Raw genomic sequence first — 13776 nt, 5'->3', positions numbered from 1 at the left:
ATTATTCGTTGAATAAAAAAAAAGTTAATTCAAAATTATTAGCAAGTTCAAGTAAGTTACAACAAATCTTGGAGTGATCCGTGACGTCGGTTAGTAAATAATGTAATACCTACTTTGATTTAAAATACAAAAGCCGATCGCCAATGTAGCTCAATTTAGAAAGCGCTTCAGTGAGTATTAAAAGCCATTAGTTAACATTTGTCGTAATTAAGTATGACTCCTTTAGCATTGTGGTTAATGTGCGTGGGCGCGATACCCGAGAGATGCAGGTTCGATTCCTGCGGGGTGTTTTTCAAGAAGATCTTTTCTATTGGTTATTATATATTTTTTCAGACGTGTTTTCAAAATTATGTATGTTCAATAATCTTATTATTTTGAATTGTTATTATTTGGAATGAAATAACAAACACTAAATAAGTCCTTTTCTAGTACTGTATTCACTAATTCATATCTTTAGTAGGTATTTATACTATAAATCCTCATCTGATTTTGTCTTATGACATTATGATAATACTAGAAAATTACCTGATGGCATTACCAAATGTCAGGTAAGGGTGTGACCAACGTCTTCTCCTTCTCTCTCGCCTTGTCCATTTGTGTTTCAGTTTCGGTTATTTATCTGTGAACTGCTGCATCAACCTGTCGGATTCTTTGAAGAGTCTCCTGACTTATTCATTTGTTAAGCGGCGATGCTTACTTACCTGATGGTTCTTCCCAATGACATTAATATGGACGAAGCATCTGGAAAAAAAATGACACTCACTTTTTTGTCAGGTCTGCCGAATGGCATAATCTGTTCTAACGCCATTAGAATATAGGTGATATTGCTATAAATTTCCGATGCTTTTTCTTGGGTCTGTCGAATGGTTCGGTTCGAACGGGTTCGCTCAAATGAACATTGATACTAGAAATACTGTTCTAACGCCATTACAATAAAGGTCATATTGCATTAAATTCCCGATGCGTGATATCGCATAATGGAAATTGCGCGATTCCTAGAATACATGTGCGAATGTCGCTATGCGCGAATTTATTTGCTAGCTACTGTATTGAGTGCGTTGTCCATTAATAATGTCATTTAAATTGGTTCTTCCCCATGCATAATAATTATATTTTTAGATAATACACTAATTTTTTATCTAACCGCCACTTTTTTGATTTTTTTACATTTTCCCTTTGATCTTGTCAATTTGAACCGAGCATACTCTTATAGAAATTGACATTGTCAGCGATATATCATTTTCAAAATCGCGTGCCCAATCTGTCAGCATATAATTGTTTATATTTTTCCGTCAATCTTTACTAGTACTCGATAATATGCTAATACTTCACTGTAGGCACCTGTTAAACTATTAAGATAAAATCCTATAATTTCTTTTCTTTCACGACCCGATTGAAATGAACGTTTCTTTTTTTTATTCTAATATATTATTATGAGGATTTTACAGCGTGTTCTTCTTCTGTCCTCATTCTCTTGAGAATGTCATCTGTAAGGAGCCTGAAACGTCAAGAGAAGAAGAAGGGACAGTACATGGTGAAACCCCAAAAATCCATTACGATAACAAACAACTGGAAGTCTCAATTATATCCTTTATTTTTGTATCAGTTTGTTTTTCAAATTTGGAATTTGCGTTTACGTACATATGATTTTTTTCTCATTTACCCCATTTAATACGTTTCCTCCATATCTTGTTTTATTTTACATATTTACATAATATGTTTTCTGTCATGCGTTAAAGATACATCAAGACAAAAAATTATATAAGGTAATTGCCATTTTAAGAACGTAAAACCGGTCTTAGGCTTATAATATATAAATAAATATGGGAAATTTATTAAACATATTATATAAATAGAAGTCTACAAAAACTAACATAACTAGTATTTATTTTTTTCGATATCAAACTTTTATATCAAGAAATAATAAAAAAATGAAGACATTACTAATTAACATCGTTTACGTCTCGGTATATATATATCGGCTAATCAGGTACCTATATCAATAATTATTGGTCTAAAAAATACAATGCTAACCTCTACTAGATGTATAATAGTTGTAGAATTTAAAACAATCATAGAACTATCGTATGTGAATGCATTAATTCATTATATATTTATATAATTATATTGGTTTTTCATATATTAATAAGATAAGGATCACATTAGAGAGATAACATATTTAAATACTTGTTGATAATAATAATAAATGGTTCCGAATACAACTAAGTATTTCATTGTTAAACCTATGGTTTGTCATTGAGAGATTGCAAATATTTAAGCAGTTAGTAAGGACAACGATTCCTGTGAAACGTGGTCATACGCGGTTAATTGCGTAAACGCCAAATCTGAATTCGCCACTTCCGCTTTCGCAAATTTTTACTCTCCACAAAGAAGTCTTTTATAAAAAGCTTCAGGTTAAGGCCAATTTAAATTCTCAAAGCGTAGGAAACGAATACAGAAAATGGTCTCTAATACCGCGAAAGAGCAAGGGCTGGAGAGGACGGCTGCACCGGTTTAGCAATATAATTACACAATACTGTAATTAGAAGCACTTGCGTGATATAATTAGTGGCTTACGTGCGCCATTGCAGATGGACAGGTCTTTGGGGTGCATGTTTTGACCATCTAGTTAGATACATACAATACAATGGTGGAACATGGAATTTATACAAAGAAAGATGTCATTCTTGTTTTACAGTAGGTACTCACCCTGATTATACGAGTAATAATTGGGGCATAAGAATTATTTTGAAATAATTCGTTTTATTTATTTTGTTGGTAACATTTTTTAAATGTCATTTTAATGATCATATAGCAATTCCTATACGATCAGTATTATTATCTTTACAGTAATTGATTACCAGTATTGGTAGTAACATAGATGTTATGAGGCGGCTCTCGTGGTGCAGTGGGTAAGGCGCTGGCCTTCCACCCGAGAGTTCTGGGTTCGATTCCCGGTCATGACAAAAACATTTATATGTTTTTCTCAAAGCCTAGGTGTTTGTGATTGTTCAAAAATTACTAACAACCACCTTGTACGAAAAAGCAAGGACATGGTTATTAATAATTCTAAAAAAAAAAACATAGATATTATGAGAAAAATTCCAGTGCTTAAAGTCAAACAAAACTATCTACAAAATTGAAACTTTACAAGAGAGCCAAAAAAACGTTTTTTTAGTTTCTTGTAACTCAACAAAGGCTATGTTTATTTAAAACTTAATGTTAATATTTTATAATTTATTTTGTATTGTACATTTATCTTGCTAATGTTGATGCAAAAATAACATTTCAAAATGGATTGTGCAGTAAAAAAAAAACAACGTGTTTGTTATGACGGATGACACCAACATTGAAAGGAAACTTCTAAAATATAATTTACTTTATAGGTAGTGAAAATAGTGAAAGGTGTAAGGCGAAGAGAAGATTATTAATGTTTTATATTAGCAATAGAAACATTATTTTGTTTTGCAGCGTTCGGTAATTATTCTTAAATATTTGAAGTGTGGTTGAACTGATATCTAAAGCAAAGCTATTATTTTTGGCTTTTGTAGCATTAAATGCTTTATTTGTGATAAAAATACAAAACTTCAGTCTGCTTTTGTTACTAAGATTCAGTCGCATTTTCATAAATAATGTTGGTTAATCTAATGAACAAAGCTCTGTTAAGCTCTTCAATAAAAATCTCACTGAGGACATTGTAGATAAATCTCACAACAGATGAACTTTACTAAATTAATATTCTATGCGAAACTTTTTTTCAGAGTCACATTCATAATATATTATATCAATGAATAGTCACAACCTTCGTCTACATATCATTTGTAAATCTTTGTTTTGAATATGCATCAATTATTCTATTATGTATTGTGATTAATTCGATTTGTGTGTGACTATGTACTTAAGTTGGTAATATGATTATCTGTTAGACCGTCCCTGCGTAAATTCACAACATCTTGTCTTCAGGGGCATAAACTGTGTTAAGACAATCAAACGCTTCTGGGATTGTTATGTTGTTAATTATCGACGATTAATTTACCTGAGTGCATATTTTGACCATCAATAATATCCTAATACAGACACATCTTGATATAGCATTTTTGATTAATAAACACGTACAAAGAGTTATGTAAAATACTCAATTAGATTATCGAATACATTCATTCACAGTTATCAATATATTATTAGTATATTATTTATTAAGAAATAATTTGAAAACACCTAAAAATACCTGCACGAACCTAATTACGACAAAATTAACTAATAGTCATGGAACTGAAGCGTTCTCAAATTTCGTTATTACTAGCTACCGGTCTTAGTGGTTTGAATCAAGATAGCAATAATATGTACATACCTAGACTCCTAGATTTTCTAATAATTTTATAAACTATTCTATGTTCAACTTATATACCATAATTATTATTATAAAATTTCAAAATATAACATTTTTTATTGAACATATTATATTATATTTATACATAATTAGGATTCAAAATTATTTAGGTAACTTCTATTCAGTGGTTACATGTAAGTTGTACGTATGCAGCTCATCATGGGACACTTATTCGTGCGCCGCAGTACGTGAAACATGAGTTCGTATAACATTTCATCAAATGACGAGTTCTTCGTTGAACATTTCACCGTGGAATACATTTGTACGTATCTTACAAAATGCGGCGATAGTTTGAAAATAGTACTGTTCCAATTAGATTAACCCCAACCTAACCTAACCTAGTAAAGACATCTCAACATGTTGTAGCATACGTACAAATATATTCCACGGTAAAATATTCAACGAAGATCTCGTCATTTGATTAAATGTTACACGAACTCATGTTTCACGTACTGCGGCGCACGAATAAGTGTCCTGCGGTGAACTGCATACGTACAACTTACATGTAACCACTGAATAGAGGTTACCTAAATAATTTTGAATCCTAATTATGTATAAGTATAATAACTAAATGTCGTCTATTCGACGCGTGCATTCTGACGATATTGCTTTACGGTAGCGAATCATGGCACCTTAGCTCAGAACAACTGTATAGCGAGTTTTGAGAACATATGTTTGGGATGGATAATGGTGTTCGGTAGTATGACTTCAGGAGTATTGAGGAGATTACAAAATACACCAAGCAGCCTCTCATCATGCTGAGAATGAAGAGGCGACGTTGGACCTTGCTCAGCCACGTGCTGCGGATGCCAGAAGAAATTTTCAACGGCTGACCTGAAACGATGCAAGATGACTGGCTAACGCCAGGATTTCTTGGGGGCACCGTGTGGTGTCTGTATGCTCCAATTAAAGCCCGGATATTGCTGAAGAATAATAAGTTCGTAGGGAAGGATTTCATCTTTGGTTTTAAAACCCAATCAATACCGGCAAGTTTTCCAGTCGATAGTAGTAGTATCTACTAACAAACGATGCAGAAGAGTGGTTTGAATCTTTGCTTACTTGACTGCATCAAAAGTTTTTCGAAAAAGTCAATAGATGGCTGAAAATATTAGATTAATTATGGCTCGGAAAAAAACCGGAAATTTTCGGGTCCGGTATTAAAAGGAATAAACATTAATCACGGAAATTTCTGGGTCCGGTAAACAAAAGTTTAATAAACAAATGAATAGTATGCCTATTCTATTAGAAAACGATTTAAAATCAATAAATAGAAGCACCTTCCGGAAGCTTGTTAAATCTCGCTCATTTTCAATTTATTATTATTTCAAAGATATTGTATTGCTTGTATAAAATCAGTATTGGTAAATTTGGATAAAGGGTAGAGCAAATTAGTTATTGGGGTGGACTCATTGAGCCGTAAGATTCATTGAACCAAAAATTATTGCTCATGAAGTGATTCTTTGACGTTTGGCGGTGCTTAAATTATATATTCAGAGGATGCTTTAAGAAGCAAATACTATATCTAAATAATTATCTGTAAGTAAAATATTTGTATAAATTCACCACGAAGTTTCTCTTTTAATATGATAATTTATCTGACTTTCAATTCAGACCGAAAGTAAAATCTTACATAATATTATATTATTAACAATATTATTAGATGTTAAATAAAATATAACTAAAAAAATTAAAATACTAAATATGGTATTAAAAATCAATCAATACCTACTTTAGCAATTCTTTATTTGTCATTTTTAAACATTTCATTTGGCAACTTTGGCCAATTTGGCGCAAATTCAGTGTTTACAGGTATATGTCCCTTCAAGCATCGTACTTTTTTTTTCAAAATTATGTATATATTACAATGATTATTATCTACCATTTTTTAATATTTAAATGCCATAGCCGTTGTCAATATAAATTTTATAACGTTATTTGAAAAATACAATAGTTCATTGCTTTGCCACGTTTACCCCACTCTATTGTTAAAATAAAAAAAATATATATTTTATGCATGATATTTTCATGTCAACTGTATATTTTTTTTTTTATTCAATATGTGTGCTGTGAGACGAAAAAAAATGAAAACCACTGCCCTATACAATAAAATTCCTTACCCTCGTAACGGTATATCACGCGCCCAATCTTACCAATGATTCTCCGATTTATAGTTATTGATTGTGTATACTCATATTTCACGAATATTCTTTTGTATCGTTTCAAATAATTTTTCTTTTATCTCTTTTGCAAATCATATTTTACGCTTTTTTTATACAGCGCATAGTTTTGATCCATGCGTCGGGCAATCAAAAAGCGATAAACTCTCGTGTAAAACTCTCGCATAAGACTCTCGAGTTTCCCTGTGGCCTACGGAAGGGAGCGGAAAGAGACAAAAGACCCCCGGGGGGAAGGAAATACAATTTTAAAACGGAACATCGTGTTATTTGTACGAAACGAAGCGATTTCGGTAACGATTTGCATACTTTAAGAATAAAACAACACTTTCTAAGCACGCGCTCCAACTTTTAACAGTTTTTTTTTTAAATCTCGCAGACAAACCGATGAAGATTTTGAGAATTCAATAATGATTCATTTGATATTATAATTTATTTGACACACTATGTTGTTAAAAATTCTTTATAAAAATATTAAACATTTTATTCACCATTTTAAATACAAAAGTAAATAAAAATTTACATTATTTCCTTATCTCTAAAATCCTATGTTGATCTTGGCCAACTTAGAAAGAGGTTAAATATATTTTTTAAAGAATTGGATGTAAGCTACTTGTTTAACTTATTATGTTCATATTCTGGGTTTACATGCACATTGAAAAACAACATGTGAATTTTATCAGATACGGGATTTAAACCTGAGACCCAAGACTTACTAACTGGTTACGTTACCGCTCGACCATCCTGGGCTGTTATAATAAGCTCAACATAGTTTTATTAAAATATTATATTTGTTACTGAACAAACATTATTTTTAGAATACAGTAGTATAATATACCACTCATCAGCCGAAAAATGGCGAAATATAATATAAAGAAAATTCTTCTTTCGACCATGTCCGATCCTAATAGGACCATATGGGCCTCCACAGAGTAGATGTTTGTATTGACAGATTTTGTTTTTTACGAGAAATGGATGTAAGCTACTTGCTCAACCTATTAGGTCAATACCCTGACACACGCAAATTGAAAAACAATATGTGTACTTGCCAGACCCTGGATTCGAACCTGGGACCCACGGCGTTATAGTCCAACGCTTAAGCCGCGCGGTCACCGTGAGCGTTAAAGAAAATAATCATATCTAATTTAATGTAGTTAACTCAGTATACATAGCCCGGACCCCTGAATAGTTGTCAACATTAATACGGTAAGTACCTGAAACGTTGTACTAGTAGTAAAAGATGTGTTTAAAAAAGAATTATATGAGAGTTCTCTCACGTAAACGCGTGTTGAATAAATAAGTTATTTACTTATGCATTTTCAATAGCAATAATCAAAGACATGGTGTAGTAAAAAATATAAATAAAGTTTATGAATGATTTGATTGGTTTATGTAAAAAGTCTTGGAAGATTAGCGCCGGAAAAACAGAACGTTTCAGGCAAATGGTTACTAAATAAATAACTCGAGGAGAGCTTATTTGCATATACTAACTAGTTTGTTTGTTCTTAAGCAAACACTATTTAAAACGTACTCAATTCACACACGAAGGGTAGCAAAGGTTCTGTGAAGAAATTTGCGTAGGATATGTATAAGAAAACAACGATGTTATTGTTCCTGTAAAGGAGCTACGTATCGAGAATCGATATTGAAAATGGAAATTCGTCTACGAAATACCACCAACTTTCAATGGGAAAAACATTATTTTAAAATATTTCATGCACTTATTTTGTGACCAAAAAAGTCAAATAATTTTTACTGACTTAAACTGGTATTTACTTTATGGATTTATATGAAACACTTAATTTAAAAAAACCCTCAGAAGCATACCAATTAGAGAAATCCTAAAAATAAGGTTGAATCGTGTGTGACTAGAACTTACATTTTTAATTGTGCAGGTGAGTACTCATATCTATTGAGCTGTTGATTTGTCTATGATTTATGCCTTTTATCACAAGTAACTACGTTGTCTGAGGACTACAATTTCCCCCTAATTAAAGACGTTTGCTTATAATATCCTAGAGAGCATTGTTAAAAGTGATAATTCGCAAGAATTATAGTCATGCAATGCAAGTGAGCACTTACCCGTGCTTCGTGCTCCAGTTTTTTTTTAATTTGTCTGTTTCTGACGTTTTTTTAAATAATATTATATTGTTTTCAATAATACATAATTTATGAATTTTAAATATTGTATAAGTATTTGTTGTTTTTGAATGTTCTGTTTAAATTGGAGACGAATAAAAAATAATACCTATGTTATATAAAAAAGTAAAAAAATTGGCGTTTATAAATTACTCGTATATACTTACATTCGATTTATTTTAAAATATATTTATGATTTTTTAATCAAATTATAATAATAAAAAATATGTAATTAATCCGTCTCTCATTTCGTTCACATAGTTAAATATCAAGTTCATTTAAATATTACAAAATGCTTCGATTATTTTTTTCCATGTTCTATTCCAGGGTTTCCCAAACTTTTTCTGCAATGAAACACTTCGCAAACCCGGAAATTTTAACGAAACACTTAGTTTATTTTGTAGGTTATTTATTAGCGCAGCTAACCGCTCTGCCATTTTTGGCAACTGTCGTTAAACTGGTCAAGTAAATTTTGAATCTCTTGAAGAAATTAAAAATTCTGTGTGAATTTTAATATAACATATCGCTACAAATAAATATGATAATATTATAAGGATAACTAGGTTAATCTAGTGGTCAATTGACGGTTTTCTAGGAATTATATCAGCGCCTATGTATGTAAAAACTTTCCTTATAAAAGTCAAACATATTCGAGAAGAGTCCGAAAGACTAGGGTCATAAAATTCCAAGTTGGTTTACGACTGACAGACTAGCCAAAAATGACATTATCACAAATCCAAACTTCCCAATACGTATAATTCCAAGTCCATATTAAATACACTGTAGCCAGTGAATATGTTTATTACACGAAATATTATGTTTTCCTATCATACATCGTTGCCAATATACTGCATGGAAAATAACGAAAGCTTATTGGACGGCCGAATGGATGTTTGTTTTTTTATGCCCGATCAAAGCTTTTTGCCTAATGTAATGAGGATTTATAGTAATCAATGTATTATCAAGTTGCAAATCTTTAAGAGATAAATTATTATTGACATGAGAATACGTAAAGATTGTCTAAAAGGATCATATTCATTCGATTTTTATTCCATACTGTGTACAAATTCATGTGATAGTAGAAAATTATTATCCGTGAAAATAATAATAACACATAGTAGCTATACCTAATAAAAATACAATATTGAGGCTTTAAAGAAGTGGTGCACAGCCTAGTTGGCAGAAGGGACAATTTATCCATTTTCAAAGTTTTCAAGAGCTGCAGTGGGTAAAAGTATTGAAAATCATGAAATATTATACTAAACTAGAGGTACGTTTAATTATTTTAGATTAATAGGTTATTATAAGATAATTCAATCACTCTCCATTTGGTATTACGTATATATTTGCATGATGGAACATAATATTATGAACTGTATCAATCATATTCAATGGTAATTAAGTATTTGCATATTTCAATTACATAATATGCAGCCCATGTGCTGTGGGTCGTGCATCACTGTTCTAAAGGCATTAAAGTCAACATGCCCTGTAAAGTTCATGTGTCTTTAAAATAATAATATTTTAAACCATCATAAAATGCGAACTCAAAATGTTACAATTTCTCCAGAAATGCTACGAAATGACAATTAGGTACAAAGTTATATCAAAATATGTGCCGTATATATTTGTAATATTAAATATTAATAAGTCCAGTTCAGTTAATTTTACCACGTTTTCATTAGCTCGTATTCTTGTTTGTCCAATACAAATATTGCAATCGATTTTTAACTAACTTCCCGACTAGATAGATATTTGAAACTTTTAGAATATATCGGAACACGGTGACAATGCATTCTTTAAATACTTTTAGCCATCTTTAAGCAGAATTGAATTAATTTTCAGTTAATTCTGTTTTGTATGGAAAGTTATTTCGGAAAAAATCCGTAAAAAGTAAAACACTATTATTGGTTGCTAAGGGGGTCCTAGCAACTAAATTATTAATATATACGTGCGTTACTATGGAAATCAATATGAAATGTCAAAATGACATTTCAGTATTCTGTATTTATTCAGTATTTCTAATTATAATTCATCAAAAAAATTAAAAAAAAAAAGTATTTATTAATACATAGAATTGTCAAGTTTATATGATTCAAAATAAAATTTAAAAACGTGGTATATATAAAGTTCTTTTCATCTTATATTTATTTAGGTCGGCCAACACTATCAATCACAGATAATAAGTATAATAATAATATTATATAGTACAATAATAATAATGTGATGATCGCAATAACAGGCGGACACAGAAACCAAAATAAATCCAGTGCTCAAAATGGAGCGCTCAATATTTTTCCGTAAATATTAACATAGGAAGTTATCAATTTTTTATATACTTATGTGAAAAAATAAGTGTTATAATATGATTATCTAGCTCAGATCGTCAAGTTATTTTTTTCCACGAGACAGAGCGATAATTTTAGGGATTTTATGAACCGGAACGGCACTGCGGTGCGTTCCATTCCATTTCGAGCCCGGAATAAATCAAATTATATAGGTAAAATATTAGATACAACTGTCAACAATATAATTGGAGAGTTATTGAAAATGGTTAAAAAAGAAAGAAAAACACATTAGTAGTAATCATAAGAAAAAACGTTAAAAGTATAGTATTATGGTTCTTAGGGATAGATATTAGGGAATCCAATACCGAGCCAAAATGCTGATCCCGGGATTTCGGGATTACAATTTGACAATCAATCAATTAATATAATTTTTTTATATTTACAAATAACATTGATAAAATCGATCAAAAATAAATCTAGTAAAATTTATACTATTTAAGACATTTATTGTTAATATTGTATACGTTTATTCTTGGAAATACATAAGTTTAATGGAGTAAATAATATTGTTATATAAATATTAACGTGAATTTAATATGAGATTGCCGTTTCTGATAGTAAAGCAAATCATGGTGTACTTATGGCCTTTCCGCTTCATAAATCTAATTAGTCACCCAAATATGAAACTGCCGTAAAATGTATGAGATCATGGTGGAATTACTTTGTTAATAGTGCGAAGCATTGTTTTTTCCAATCATTCTCATTTTTATTAATTTATGTAAAAAAATAAAATGAATCGGCAACTTACACATGGATATAAATCAAACATCATTCAAACTTAGTTTATTTCTAATGTAGTTATTTGTTATTAAAAGAATTTTTTCTGTTATATTTTCGTTTTTATTTTATTTTTTATAAAAATTGATAAAAAAATCAATCCCGGGATTCATAGGTATCGAAAATAGCTCGGGATCCCGGGATTGAAATACCTAAATCGGATGTACGATATTAATGTATAATGTAACAAAATATGGTTTTATTCTAAATTTCAAGTAACGATGTTTACAGTAATTTTTATGGTAGATATTGAGAAAAGAGGGGACATAATAATAATATACCTATACGTCTTTTCTACAACATTTACAGTTTTTTTAAGACTTAATTGCCAAAAATACCCCCTTATTTATTTTATACATTTACATGAAATATCTTATTTTTATGTCTGCTCTTAAGTGGAGTATAATTATGCACGTCATGACCTCCAAGAATTCATGTCGTTTGCCAAATGTCATGACAATATCCCCTCTACAAAAAATGAGATAATAATAACATAATTTTATTTTAGACACAAAATAATTTAAACATATAGTACTAAAAATACATAATTGTGATAATTAAATACATTTAAAAGTTAGTTAGCATGATTGAGTAGAAGTACTGTAATAACTTTGAGCCCACGTTATACCTATAACTAATAACTTTTTTAATCTCTTAATCTCTCGCAAGTCTTTTGGGATAAGTTTTTATGTGACTCATAAACAAGACACAAAATAAATATTTCGTTAAGTAAGCTAAGTATTTATGTCATATTTGATCAGCTTTAAATAATATTAAACAAGATTATTTCTTATCAGAAGTTAACCAATTTTGTACAAGTTAAATTTAACTGAACTTTAAACACTATTTCAGTTATCACAGAATTATTATGTCGTTTATTCATAAACGCCAAACCCTATATTTTATTAACGTAATTTATGTGTTAAACAAACCATGCAATTAACTGTTTATTTAGAAATTATACATATGTATATTAACACCTAACCTGTCATATTTTATAGATTTATGTTGTGTATTTAAGTGGGTGTTTTAAAAGCTAAAACTCAGTGCATTTCTTCTTTTACCAAGCATATTATAATAATTGTTTTTTTTTGACCATGTCTGAACTAATAAGATCATATCCGCCTCCACAGATTTTTATTTTTACGTGAAATGGATGTTAGCCACTTGTTCAACCTATTAGGTCTATACTCCGACTCAAACACGAATTGAAATTAATATGTGTATTTGCCAGACCCAGAATTAGAACCTGGGACCCAAGACGTTTTAAGCCGACGCTTAAGCCGCTCGGCCATCGCGCGCGTATAATAATTTATTTTTACGTAAATAAATCACTATTGTTTTATTTAATACAAAATAATATACATAATATTTAAAAATGAACCTAAGTTACTTTATTAATGAAAATACTTTTACTTTACTTATACTTTTTGAGACCAACAGTAGGTACTTTATTTACCATTAATTATTATTATATTATGTACATTTTTATTTAAAATAATACATTTCATTTACTTGCTCGTAAAGCAAAAATTAGAAAAAAAAATACTTAACTTCAAATTTATTACATACCTCGAGATTTTGACTAATTTGTATTAGGTAATCACGTTTTTATGATTTATTTTCCAAATAGATACCTACTGAAAAATTACTACCTACTACCTACAGCTCCCTGGCATAAGCTCCAGGGCCCCCAGGGGGCCGCGTCTCCCAGTTTGAGAAGTACTGGGGCAAATAATAATAGGACTGAATAAAATAATATGTAGAATCCTACTCGCTTATGTTACTGAGGATTTTCAAAAGTATTTATTTTTATACAATAATTATGCTCTATATTATAAAGGTGTACCACTGTTTTCGGTTGTTTGTGTACTCTATTATAATTTTAAACAAGATTTAATATTAAGGGAATCTTGTATCGGATATTCGTTGAACACGTGTTTGTGCA

This window comes from Rhyacophila brunnea, unplaced genomic scaffold, assembly GCF_057557595.1.
Source record: "Rhyacophila brunnea isolate RB1 unplaced genomic scaffold, BYU_Rbru_1.0 scaffold_2, whole genome shotgun sequence".
Classification (NCBI taxonomy): Eukaryota; Metazoa; Arthropoda; class Insecta; order Trichoptera; family Rhyacophilidae; genus Rhyacophila; species Rhyacophila brunnea.
This window is presented reverse-complemented; position numbering follows the sequence as displayed.